The 12,993-nt window shown below is 37.1% G+C and overlaps 1 pseudogene; it reads left to right on the forward strand.

Annotated features, from left to right (window-relative positions):
* Positions 1-1,671: 1,671 nt before the first annotated feature.
* On the forward strand, positions 1,672-2,486 carry LOC129488377 (non-structural maintenance of chromosomes element 4 homolog A-like; annotated as a pseudogene).
* Positions 2,487-12,993: the final 10,507 nt, after the last annotated feature.

Here is a 12,993-nt window from a genome sequence, read left to right on the forward strand (position 1 = left end):
AACTAAGTTGAAGGGTGTGGCTATTTATTCCTGGCTAGAGTAATACATGCAGAAATCTATCACTACTGCCCAGCTGTTGAGAGTATGGAGGCAACAAACACAAGGAAACTTGAACAAAGCGAAGTCAGTTAACATCTCAAAATATTATTTTGTTATTACTTTAAAATTATTCAATATATTACACAGTCCTCTTATTTGGGAGAGAGAAATTGTGGGATGATACATCTACAGAAGGTAGCTGCTAACGAGAGTCCAGTTGGCTCATTATATTCTTTAAAATCACAATATAATATTTAAGAGAAAGAATAAAGGAATGGGCTACTTTACTTTCATATGTTTATTTTTAACATAGTGATTTGTAAGACTGGTTTCACCTTAGCTATTTTCAGACTATCCATTTCTACATGAAGGATCCCAAAGCTCCCTAAATGTCTCTGACATGACATGTTCATCTTTGTGCATTTATAGAATGTTTTGGTTTTGCTGTTTGCACAGGCTTCAGTTGAGCACCACTGTTTTCTGCTTTCCTATGTGAGCTCCACTTGAATGCCTCAAGCTGCATTTTGGAGTATGTCTGAAAGTTAACGCCATTACAGCAAAAGGGCAACTTTTCACTTAAAAGAAGCTGTAAGTTGTTGATTATAAATTATCTTTTAGAAAACAAGTTTGTATTTTAAAAAAACTTATTAATATTAAATGATAAAATTTCCAAAAAGCTAAATAATTTCTTCTCCAGTTCAGAAAATTTATTAGCTTAAAGCCAGAATAAAACTTGAGGATCTGCTTGATCATGTCTGCTGTTTAACCCCTCTCTTGAATTTTTTTATTTCAGTTATTATATTTTAGCTCTATAATTTTAGTTTATTTCTATTTTATAATTTCTTCTCTAAAAAAATATCATTTCTCTGAATTTTTTAGTTGTTTATCTATGTTCTTTGTAACTCACTGAGCTTCTTTAAGATTTTTAAAAATTGTTTTTGGTAAGGTAATTCATTAACTCCATTTTTAAAGAATCAGTTACTAAAGATTCATTTCATTCTTTCTGATTGGGTCATCTTCCCCTGATTCTTGATGTTTGTTGTAGCTTGTGGTGGTATCTGTATATTTGAAGAAGCATTCCCCTCTCCCAGCCTTTACAGATTGCTTTAGCAGGAAAAAATCTTCACCCATCAGCCTTGGTACAGATTCCGAGAGCTTGTCAAATATTTTCTATAAGCTTATCTTCTCTGAGTTGAACATGTAGATTCTTAACTACAGTGATTTACTGGGTTCACCCCCAACACAGGACCATAATTTCTTCCTTACTTTGGTATCTGACTGCAGTACTATGGGCCAGAATGTTGGTGGCATGCCAATTACGTGTGTTCACACTCTGTTAGATGTGTGGCAGGCCAGGAATGAATCAGCAAATAGTCTCTTTCCCCACATTTAAACTAATTTATTTCATTCTCTGCTAGCAATGTTTTTGCCGAGAAGGAATGTGAAAGACTGGCTTTTTCATCAATCCTATGGCCTTGGTGGAGAAGTAACTCCCTGGTGAACTGTGTGTGTGACCACAATGGGCTGAGGCATGTGGACAATGCTGGAGGCAGAGCTGAGTGTGAGCAGAGGCTCACAGTGAGGCAGGGGCATCACTATTGGGTCCAATCAACCCATCGGGACACCTGCTGCATGGAGGTTGTGAGCACTGAGGTGCTGAAGAGGCTCTCACTCTGTCTAAGAGAGTGTCCCGAGCAAGACAAGCAGTGCTAGATGCCCAGATTCTTGTTTTGGCTTCAGATTTGGGCAAAGGGAAAGCAAAGCAGCTGTGCTCAGAACTGAACTTGTTTGACATGTTGTGTTGAAACTTTACTGACACGTATGGGTGTAAATCTGCCAGAAGCTGAAGAACTCATCCGTGATGAAGCTAGCTCTGATTTTGAATTCATAGTCTATGACTCCTGGAAAATATCAGGCAAAAGAGCAGAAAACACCTTTAATCAAGCCCATACACTCCACTCTCTGTTGGATTTAACACAAGGAGAGTTCCTTGTGCCAAAGCCCCAAATCGTTAGTCCAAGAAAACTTCCTATGATACAAGAGGAGACGATAATGCCTGCCCAGTTAAAAAGAAGGGAAGAATCTCATAAAGAAACAACAAAGAAAGAAGTAGAAAGAATCTTGGGATTGTTGCAGGTGTATATTCGAGATGCTACCCACCATCCTTCTTTGCCTTTGTGGTTGATCCACAATCCTTCCCCCAAACAGTGGAAAACATCTTTCATGTTTCCTTCATTATACAGGATGGTTTTGCAAGAGTAAGGCTTGACCAAGACTGACTGCAAATAATAGAGCCTGTTAACATTAATGAAGAAAGTGAGGAAATTCACCAAAGCACCCAAGTTAGGAATCGAGGAATTCTAGCTGTGAGGTATCCTGACTGGGAGGAGACTGTGAATACCTTTGAGATTACTCCAAGTCAGAGACAGCAGAGGCTAAGTGCTTGATGCTAGCTGAAGGACTCAAATGGATAGTGAGGTCCAAGAGGGAAAGAAGCATGTATTATATACAGTGTATGATTCAACATTTAAAAAGACAGATTGTTTTTAGTAAAATGTAGCTTTTGATATTTAATGAATTTGTCATGGTTTTTTTTGATTACAGGAAATTCACTGCCATATTAAAAAAAAAAAAAGCTGCCACACTTTTTTCCCATAGTGGCTATATCATTTTAAATAAATTACCACCAGCAATATGAGTGATCCAGTTTCTCCACATGCTCACCAGTATTTGGTACATTTTCCATATTTTGTTTAAAGCATTCTGGTAAATTTGCCATAATATTGCAGTATGATTTCAACTTGCATCTCCGAGAAATAGCTAACATATTTTCATGTGGATATTTGCCATCTCCATCTCTTCCTCAGGGAAATGTTGCTTCACATCTGTTATCTAATGTAATTGAGTTTTTCCCCACTGTGGCATTCGGAGTGTTTTTCACATGTTCTGGATACTACCCTTTGTCAGATATGCAGCTGGCCAATACTTCCTTACGTCTGTAGTATGTTATTTTATCCCTTTAAAGGGGACTTTCACAAAGCTTAGGTTTTTAATTTTGATGAATTCCAATTTACTCTTTGCTTGCTTTCTCTTTCTCTCTCTCTCTCTGTCAAGGAGAACTTTGGAAAACACTGTTATATATTTTGTAGGAATGTAAGATTAAACTTTACTTCTAAGACATATTTTCTTTCCATTAAAAAAACGAGGTTTTACTGAAAAATTTGAAACTAATTTATGTATTTACATGTATTTTTAATTACCTATACTACTAGAAGGCACTTTTCAAATAAGTATCAGTATTTTAAGAATGTAAAAGAAAAAATTAAATATGTTGAATAAAAATTTATAGTTAAAATTTATCCCATCCCTAATGTATAGGAGTTTGAATATAAATTAGTAAAGTTTTAGTCTAAAGTGACTAGATAATATAATAATATGTGTCTTGAGAACTGATACAGCAAGTAAATGAAAGTCAGTTTATATAGAGAATGGAGTAGGGGACCTAATGTCATTTAAGCCTCTCTTGTTTTACAAAAAATCAATTTTTTAAGTCACCAAATAAAAAATAAACATACTAAGAAGAATGTTTCCCCATTACATTGTAAAGAAAACAATTTTCTGAGCTGGAGGACTGTAAGACCTGGATGTGTAATCTGAGACTTTCAAAAGAACTCATTTGTAGACCATTTGACTTCCTTCCACAGCCTGCCTAGCATGTACAAACACCCACTGATTGAAAATCTGTGGAATAGTCACTTTCAAGTAAAAGAGACACACATGAAGGTGTACAATGTGATTTTTGTAATTTTTATGAAGTTGAAGAACTGTCAAAAATGATGTATAAAATAAAAATCAAAACAGGGCTGTGTATGGTAGGGTGGGTAGGCTTGTCTGAAATGTCAGAGGGGATTTTCTGTGCTGACATGATCCATATATTAATAGGGCTGTTGGATACTGTAAGGAATATAAAGTTATAAAAATCTGTGAAGTCACTGACAGATAACATCTATACATTTCACTATAGTTTAATTTTGTGTTAAGATAAAACAATAAGATGGAAAGGAGAATGATCATCAAATTGTAATGGAGATAAGTATATTTCATTCACAAATTTCCTCTGCCAGTGACAATAAAATTGACCAATCCAGAATGCTAGCTACTAGTAGAGTTCGAGGCAGAATGTTGGGGTGTTCCTTGGGGTTTGTTGTGGCAGCCGGACCCATGGTTTACTGGGCAGAGCTCTGTGGTGGCTGCAGTGCCATGGAGAGTCTGAGATCCTCTGTGGACCTGGGCCCTGGGCTGACCCTTCAGAAGCTGGGCAAGGTGGTGGTGGAGCTCCTGCCACATGATCTCAGTCCACAACTCACTGCCCACAAACTCCAGGTGGAGACACTGGTGTGTTTGCCTCTCATCGGGTTATTGGTGGGTCTCATGGTTTTATTGAGGCTTGTTCAGTCTGTTAGGGGTCAACTTTGTGTAAAGCATGGAAACAACTGTGGAAACACTAAATTCACAGATTGAAAAGAAATGCCGACTCACTAACAAGCTTAGTGCTACCAGTAAGGAGTTTGCAGAGATTGAATTATCTTTAGAGAATGTCAGGGTAGAGAGTCTTTAAATATATCCAGACTTATGATACTTAAAAAAAAAGTGAGGAGCACCAACTGGATGCTGATGGAGGAATTCAATTCCCTGTTTTGAGAATGGAAAGAGAGATCCAAACTCTCCAAGCAATAAGAGGCAAAGGAGGAGATGCCAAAAATGGTGGAGTCTGTAGAAGAGGTCATAAGACAAGTATATTTCATTCACAAGTTTCCCCTGTCAGTGACCATAAAATTGACCAATCCAGAATGCCAGCTACTAGTAGGGTTCCAGGTAGAATGTTGGGGTGTCCCTTGGGGTTTGTTGTGGCAGCTGGACCCATGGTTACTGGGTGGAGCCCATCGCAAGGGGCTTTTCTAAACCTGCTTGGAGAAGAAGCACCAAATCCTGCTGCTCTCTTCTCAGGAGTGGACCTGGGTCTTAAAGCCGTGCTGCTCCCTCCCCTCCACCTGGGCCTCATGGGCTGCCAGGCTGCATATACCCACCTTGACTCCTTCTGAGGGTCACTGAGGCCAGTTGGTTCAGGGGAGCTCCTCACTGGGCTGGAATTCCTCCACCTTCACATGCTGGACATAGCAGTCAGCTTCTTCACGGTAAACTCCTTCAAATCTAAAGAATATAGGAGATCCTGCAACATGTCAAGAAATGTGGGACTTTCCTTTCACAGAAAGTTTGGATTCTTTCTCATTAGCAGTGAAAGAAATGCTATACTTGAGAGCCTAATCTTTTACTCAAATTGAAGCATCATCAAACTACATTTCTCAGTACAATGCTCTGTAAATATTTATAAATTAATAATTGAACAATTCCTGTTTTATTCTCTAAATAGTTATTGTTACACTTTAAAAATACAAGCAGTTTTCAGTCAAGACTTTATCAATTTTTTTAGAGTTATATTCCCAACCGTTATAAATCACAAGTTAGAGCATCATTTTTTGACCTCAGTATATATTCATATTTTAAAAGTTAATAGATGTATTTTGGGATAAAGTGGAAGGGTATGCTTGGAAAGTTAAATTATTTAATATTTATATTGGAATATAATAACAAATATTTTTAAAAAAACAAAATTGATAAACTATATGGAGATGGTTTTCTCTTACTACAAGAATGTTCAGGGAGAGATTTATCTTTTTTGTGGTAACATCTTTTTGTTTTCTTTTTCAAAGTTTAGGGTCAGGGGGTACATATGCAGGTGTGTTACCTGGGTATACTTTATGACACTGAGGTTTGGTGTATGAATGATCTCATCATCCAGGTACTGAGCACAGTACCCAATAGTTAGTTTTTCAACCCTTGCTGCCTGCCTCCCACTTCTAGTAGTCATTGGTTTCTACTGCTGCCTTCTTTATTTCCATGAGTACCCAATGTTTAGCTCTCACTTATAAGTGAGAAAATGTGGCATTTGGTTTTCTGTTCTTGCATTAACTCACTTAAGATAATGGCCTCCAGCTGCATCCGTGCTGCTGCAGAGGACATGATTTTGTTCTTTTCTGTGGTGTGTAGTATTGCATGGTGCTTATGTATCACATTTTCTTTATCCAGTCCACCACTGATGAGCACTGAGGTTGATTCTATGTCTTTGTTATTGTGAATACTGCTGCAATGAACATGCAAGTGCATGTGTCTTTTTGGTAGAACAATTTGTTTTCTTTGGGATATAAGCCCAGTAATGGGATTGTTGGGTGAAAATATACTTCTGTTACAGATTCTTTTAGAAATCTCCAAACTGATTTTCACAGTAGATGAACTAATTTACACTCCCACCAACAATGTATAAACATTCCCTTTTCTCCACTGCCTTACCAGCATCTTTTTTTTTTTGTTTTTTGACTTTTGGTAATAGCCATTCTGACTGGTTTGAGATGGTTTCTCATTGTGGTTTTGATTTGCATTTCTCTGATTAGTGATGTGGAGCATTTTTTCACGTTTGTTGGCTGCTTGTATGTCTTCTTTTGAAAAGTGTCTGTCATGTCTTGTGCCCATTTTTTAATGGCAATGGGTTATTTGTTTACTGCTTCCTCATTTGTTTAGGTTCCTTATAGATTCTGGGTATTAGGCCTTTGTCAGATGCATAGTTAGCGAATATTTTCTCCCATTCTTCAGGTTGTCTGATTGCTCTGCTGGTAGTTTCTTTTGCTGTGCAGGAGCTCTTTAGTTTAACTAGGCCCCAGTTGTCAATTTTTATTTTTGTTGCAATTGCTTTTGGGGACTCGGTCATAAAATTTTTCCCAAGGCCAATGTCCAGAATGGGTGTTTCCTAGGTTTTCTTCTAGGATTCTTATAGTTTGAGATCTTACATTTAAATCTTTAATCCATCTTAATTTTTGAATATGGTGAAAGGAAGGGTTCCAGTTTTCTTCTTCCGCATATGGCTAGCCAGCTGTGTCAGTGCCATTTATTGAATAGGGAATCCCTTTCCCATTGCTTACTTTTGTCAACTTTGTCAAAGACCAGATACGTACAGGGGTGCAGCTTTGTTTCTGGGTTCTCTATTCTGTTCCAGTGGTCTATGTGTCTGTTTTTGTATCAGTACCACGTGTCTGTTTTTGGATACTGTAGCCTGGTAGTACAGTTTGTAAGGTAACATGATGCCTTTGGCTTTGTTCTTTTTGCTTAGGATTGCTTTGGTCATTTGACTTCTTTTTTGGTTCCATGTGAATTTTAGAAGTTTTTCCTAGTTTTGTGAAAAATACCATTAGTAGTCTGAAAGGAATACACTGAATCTGTAGATTGCTTTGGGTGGTCTGACCATTTTTACGATATTGATTCTTCAAATCCAGGGGCATGAAATGTTTTTCCATTTGTTTGTTTCATCTCTGATTTCTTTCAGCAATGTTTGTAGTTCTCCTCATAGAGATCTTTTACCCCACTGCTTATTTTGCTAGGTATTTTTTGTGTAGCTGTTGTAAATGGGATTGCATTCTTGATTTGGATCTTAGCTTGAATGTTATTTGCATATAGAAATATTACTAATTTTTTACATTGATTCTATATCCTGATACTTTATTGAAGTCTTTTATCAGTCCCAGGCAGAGTTTTTAGGGCTTTCATTTTGTATAATCATAACATTCGCAAAGAGAGATAGTCTGACTTATTTTCCTATTTGGATGCCTTTTATTTCTTTCTCTTGCCTGATTGTTCTGGCTAGGATTCCCAGTACTATGTTGAATAGGAGTGGTGAGAGTAGACATCTGTCTTGTTCCAGTTCTCATGAAGACTGTTTCCAACTTTTGCCCATTCAGTATAATGTTAGCTGTGGGTTTGTCATAAATAGCTCTCATTATTTTGAGGTATGTTCCTTCAATGCCTAGTTTCTTAGGGGTTTATATCATGAAGTAGTGTTGGATTTTATCAAAAGCTTTTTCCACATCTATTGAGATTATCATGTGGTGTTTTTAGGTCTGTATATGTGCTAAATCACATCTGTTGATTTGCATATATTGAACCAACCTGGCATCCCATGAATGAAGCCTACCTGATTATGATAAATTAACTTTTTGACATGCTGTTGGATATGGTTTGCTGGTATTTTGTTGAGGACTTTTGCATTATATTCATCAGGGATATTTGCCTGTATTCTTTTTTTCATGGTGTCTTTGCCAGGTTTTGGTATCAGGGTGATGCTAGCTTTGTAAAATGAGTTCAGGAGGAGTCCCTCCTTAATTTTTGGGGAGAGTTTCAGTATAATTGGTACCAGCTCTTCTTGTTACATCTGGTGGAATTTGACTGTGAATCCATCTGGTCTGGGGCTTTTTGGGGTTGGTAGATTTTTAATTACTGATTCAATTTCAGAACTTGACACTGGTCTGTTCAGAGTTTCGATTTTTTTCTTACTCAATCTTGGGAGATTGTGTTTCCAGAAATTTACCCATTTCCTATAGATTTTCTACTTTGTGTGCATGAACTGTTCATAATAGTTTTTGAGGATCTTTGGTATTGATTTGTATTTTTATTGCACTGTGGTCCAAGAATATGGTTAATAAGATTTTGATTTTTTAAAATTTATTGAGACTTGCTTTATGGCCAAGCATGTAATCAATATTGGCATATGTTCTGTATGTAGATAAGAAGAATGCATAATCTAGAGTTGATGAATGGAATGTTCTGTAGATGTCTGTTAGGTCCAATTGGTCAAGTGTTGAGTTTAAGTCAAGAATTTGTGTTAGTTTTCTTAGAATTGAGTTTAAGTCCAGAATTGGTTAGAATTGAAGAATTTGTTTTTGTTAGAATTTAACTCCAGAATTTGTTAAAATTGAGAATTTTGTAGAATTTAAGTCCAGAATTTGTTAGAATTGAGTTTAAGTCCATAATTTGTGTCTAATGCTGATAGTGGGGTTTTAAGGCCCCCACTATTATTGTGTGGCTATGTCCTTTCATAGGTCCTAGAAGTGCTTGCTTTATTGAATCTGGGTGCTCCAATGTTGGGTGTGAATAAATTTAGGATAGTTTTTTCTTCTTGTTGAATAGAACACTTTGTTACATAATGCCCCTTCTTTGTTTTTTTTTTTTTTTTTTTTTTTTTTTTAAGAGACAGAGTCTCACTCTGTCACCCAGGCTGGAGTGCAGTGGCGTGATCTCGGCTCACTGCAAGCTCCACCTCCCAGGTTCATGCCATTCTCCTGCCTCAGCCTCCCAAGTAGCTGGGACTATAGGTAACCCCCACCATGCCTGGCTAACTTTTGTATTTTTCATAGAGACGGGGTTTCACCATGTTAGGCAGGATGGTCTCAAAATCCTGACCTCGTGATTCGCCCACCTCAGCCTCCCAAAGTGCTGGGATTACAGTTGTGAGCCACTGCGTCCGGCCTCTTTGTTCTTTTTTACTGTTGTTGGTTTAATGTCTGTTTGATCAGATATAAGAATAGTGACTTCTGCTTTATATTTCCATTTACATGGTAGATCTTTCTCCAACCCCTTACTTGGAGCTTATGAGTGCTGTTATGAGATGTGTCTCTTGAAGACAACAGACAAATGGGTCTTGTTTTTTACCCAAATTGCCACTCTGTGACTTTTAGGTGCGGTGTTTAGACCATTTGCATTCAGGTTAATATTGATATGTGAAGTTTTGATCATATCGTGAAGTCATTAGCTAGTTGCTTTGTAGTTTCTATAGTGCTTGCCTCAGAAAGCTCAAGACTGCCAAACGAATTCATTTGTTTTTGTCTTGGCAACAACTGACTATAGGCCCCAATTTCCCTTTCTTACAGAGTTTATCGAAAAAAGATAAACAATTGTGAGACCTTCTTGTCCCTTTTTTGAGATGTACATGTGTCTCCTACACATCAGGAGTATCTTTCTCAAGTCTCTGAAAATCATTCCTTTGACATGAAATCATGAGGAAGCAAAAGGCCTCTGTCTTTCAGTCTGTGGGAGAACAGAATTCTAACTTTCATAATGGCCAGCTAGCAGGCACAGCTGCCTACTCTCACTTTCACTTACCAACCCTTTGTTAAGTTTTCACTTCCCTGACTCTACTGAATCCCCACTTATCCCCTTGCTTACTGTCACTTTCTCCCTTTAAAACACCTAGTCATTATTGCACAAATCAAAGTTGAATTCACTTTATGACAGGCCCTTTTCCCTATTACAGTAGTATATTGATTAAAATCTGTACTTACCACTTTAGTGTCTACCTTTATCACTGACAGTTAATACACATGCATATACTCACATTCACATATATACACACACATAACAATACATGTATGCACAAACATGTATACATATATATTCTTAATAGATGCTTTGTCTTCTACAATCATTTCTTCTCCATCTGTTACACTAGAGGAAGTTCTCAAATATCAAGTGGCCCTTGGATGCTCATTCATATTTACATAATAGGAAGGACAGAGTTGAGTGGAGCTCTGTGTACCTGGGTGGGGCCTGTGTCTTTCTGGACTCGATATTTCTTCAGAGGTGTTGAGTATTGAACTAGTAACAGGACAACAATGGTGGTGCTTATGCTAAAGTCTAAAAAACACTTGTTTCACACACATTCCCCACAGAGACAAACACCCACTGAACACATAAAACACTGACAACACACAGTCACAGATTCCCACAATTCCCATAACTGTGTTATGTCCCACAACTCCCTTAAGGCCCAAAGACAAAATATACAGTGAAGGGGTTGGGGAAAAACTAGTTGGTCCATCTGATATTTTAGCAGAGTAGCAGCTGGAAATTTTTACCCTGTGTTACTCAACATTACACACTTCATGATTTATATATGTGAAGTGATTTTAATCTATACAGTCCCCACCTAAAACATGGTTAATAATTAAATGTATTGACAGGTATATAATATGTTAAGAATAGAAGTAAGATTAACTCACCCTTTGGAACCTGAAGTCTACAATTAGGAGTCAAATAAAGATGTATTAAACATGACTCTGAGCTTATGGTGACATATTTTCACTTATTTAATCCTAACAGTAACCCTGCCCTTTATGATTTTTTTATCCATTCAGCAAATGCTGTGATCTGACCTTCAAAAAGCTTAGTGATATGACAAATTTATTTGTCATAAAAGTTTGAATTTAAACTTAGCTCAGCCTACCTCACAAACTCAAATTCCCATTTTCATCTTGAGAGGATGCACCTGAGCCAGATTTTACCTGACTAGTACCCCTTTTCACTGTGCTTTCTCTCCTTCCAGTTTCTCACACAATTCCTCCCCATGCCCAGGTTCTCCTACCCCACAGGAACCTTTGGCACATTGACTTCACTTCCCAAACATCAGCCAATGCCTTTTTCAATTTTTCTGGTTTAATTCATACTTACAACTTTAAATTTATACTAAGGGAAATATTCTCAAGTCCTGTTGAGCTTTCAGTTGATTTACGAATCAAGACCCCAGTCATGAATGACCCTAAATACCTGACTCTTCGATGGCTGCATCTGTCACAGCACAGGACTGAGATATTGACCCTTGTCTAAACACAAACTCACGGTTCTCCCAGTGGCTTCCAAACACATTTAGCAGTTCTATTCTGCCTTATTAAATAATTATCCAGGCACAGATGAGACCCGCTCCTACTACACAGATAAATTAGTTAAGTTGACAAACTGGAAGTATCTGTGCATATCTGCTTGCATTTGTCTGATGATTGTTTTAGTATTTTGAGAGAGGTTGGATTCTGTATCTACTCAGACATGAGGAAAATGTGTATGTGCCTTCTCTGTGGAAAGAGTATTTAGAGACATAAACTTTTGGACTTTTAGAGAGTGAAGGAAACAGTAATTTGCTGGGTGGAAGTTTGGACTTCTTTGTATTTGATAGAGGTTTCCCCCCACCTCACCCCATGGAGACATATAAATCCTTCCAGACTTTCAGACAAAATTTCTTTCTGTGCTTTTGGCTATACAGTATGCATAACTTATGAAGTTTTTCTGCACTGCAGCCTCCACCATAAAGACAAATTGTCACCTTTCTTTAAATAGAGATGTCTGCACACAACAATTTGAAAATTCATAAAATTTTAAACTAAATTATAAATAGCAAATGTGTAACCAATAAAGGAAGACTACACATACACATACACATACACAAATGAAAATAATGAGCAATATGCTAAATGCTGTGTTTTCTGGCTTTGTTTCAATAAAATAAGAAGTTATATTAAAATTGTCTTTAAAGCCAAATTAATTACCAAATAAAATTTGTAGCAAAAAGATAGTGGCATTGGAAACTCAAAAACATTTAAATATAAGAAATCACTATGTTACATTTTAAACGTTCTACAATCTAGTAAAAAATTTCCCTAGAGAGATACTTGCCCAATAAATACATATTTTTTACAGAAAGGGGAGTATTTGGAAAAGTAGGTCAACATTCAATTCAAATTTTAGAAAAACAGTCACCACACACAAAGAAATGATAAAAGACAAAAGTTATAATGATGCTAAAGTGACTCCATATAAAACTTTAAAAGACAAAACATAAGACTGAATAATTTAAAATATTTGTAAGCTGGAATCCATGTTGGACACTTCAATAGAAAAGAAAAAAGCTGGAAACAAAACAATAAAAATGGGGTGTTTTCATCATGGACTAAACAGAAATTGGATATAATTATGAACTAAGCAGAGATTGGATAAAATATCTGATGGTAAAAATAATTGTTAACTCAAAATACAACACAGTTCAGTGCCAGAAGCTATATCCAAGTGCGTAGGGAAATAGACTCTATAAAGAATCATAGGGTGGTTCCAAGATGGCCGAATAGGAAGAACTCCAGTCCACAGCTCCCAGCGTGAGAGACACAGAAGACGGCGATTTCTGCATTTGCAACTGAGGTACCGGGTTCATCTCACTGGGGCTTGTCAGACAGTGGGTGCAGAACAGTG

This window comes from Symphalangus syndactylus, chromosome 1 (assembly GCF_028878055.3).
Source record: "Symphalangus syndactylus isolate Jambi chromosome 1, NHGRI_mSymSyn1-v2.1_pri, whole genome shotgun sequence".
Classification (NCBI taxonomy): Eukaryota; Metazoa; Chordata; class Mammalia; order Primates; family Hylobatidae; genus Symphalangus; species Symphalangus syndactylus.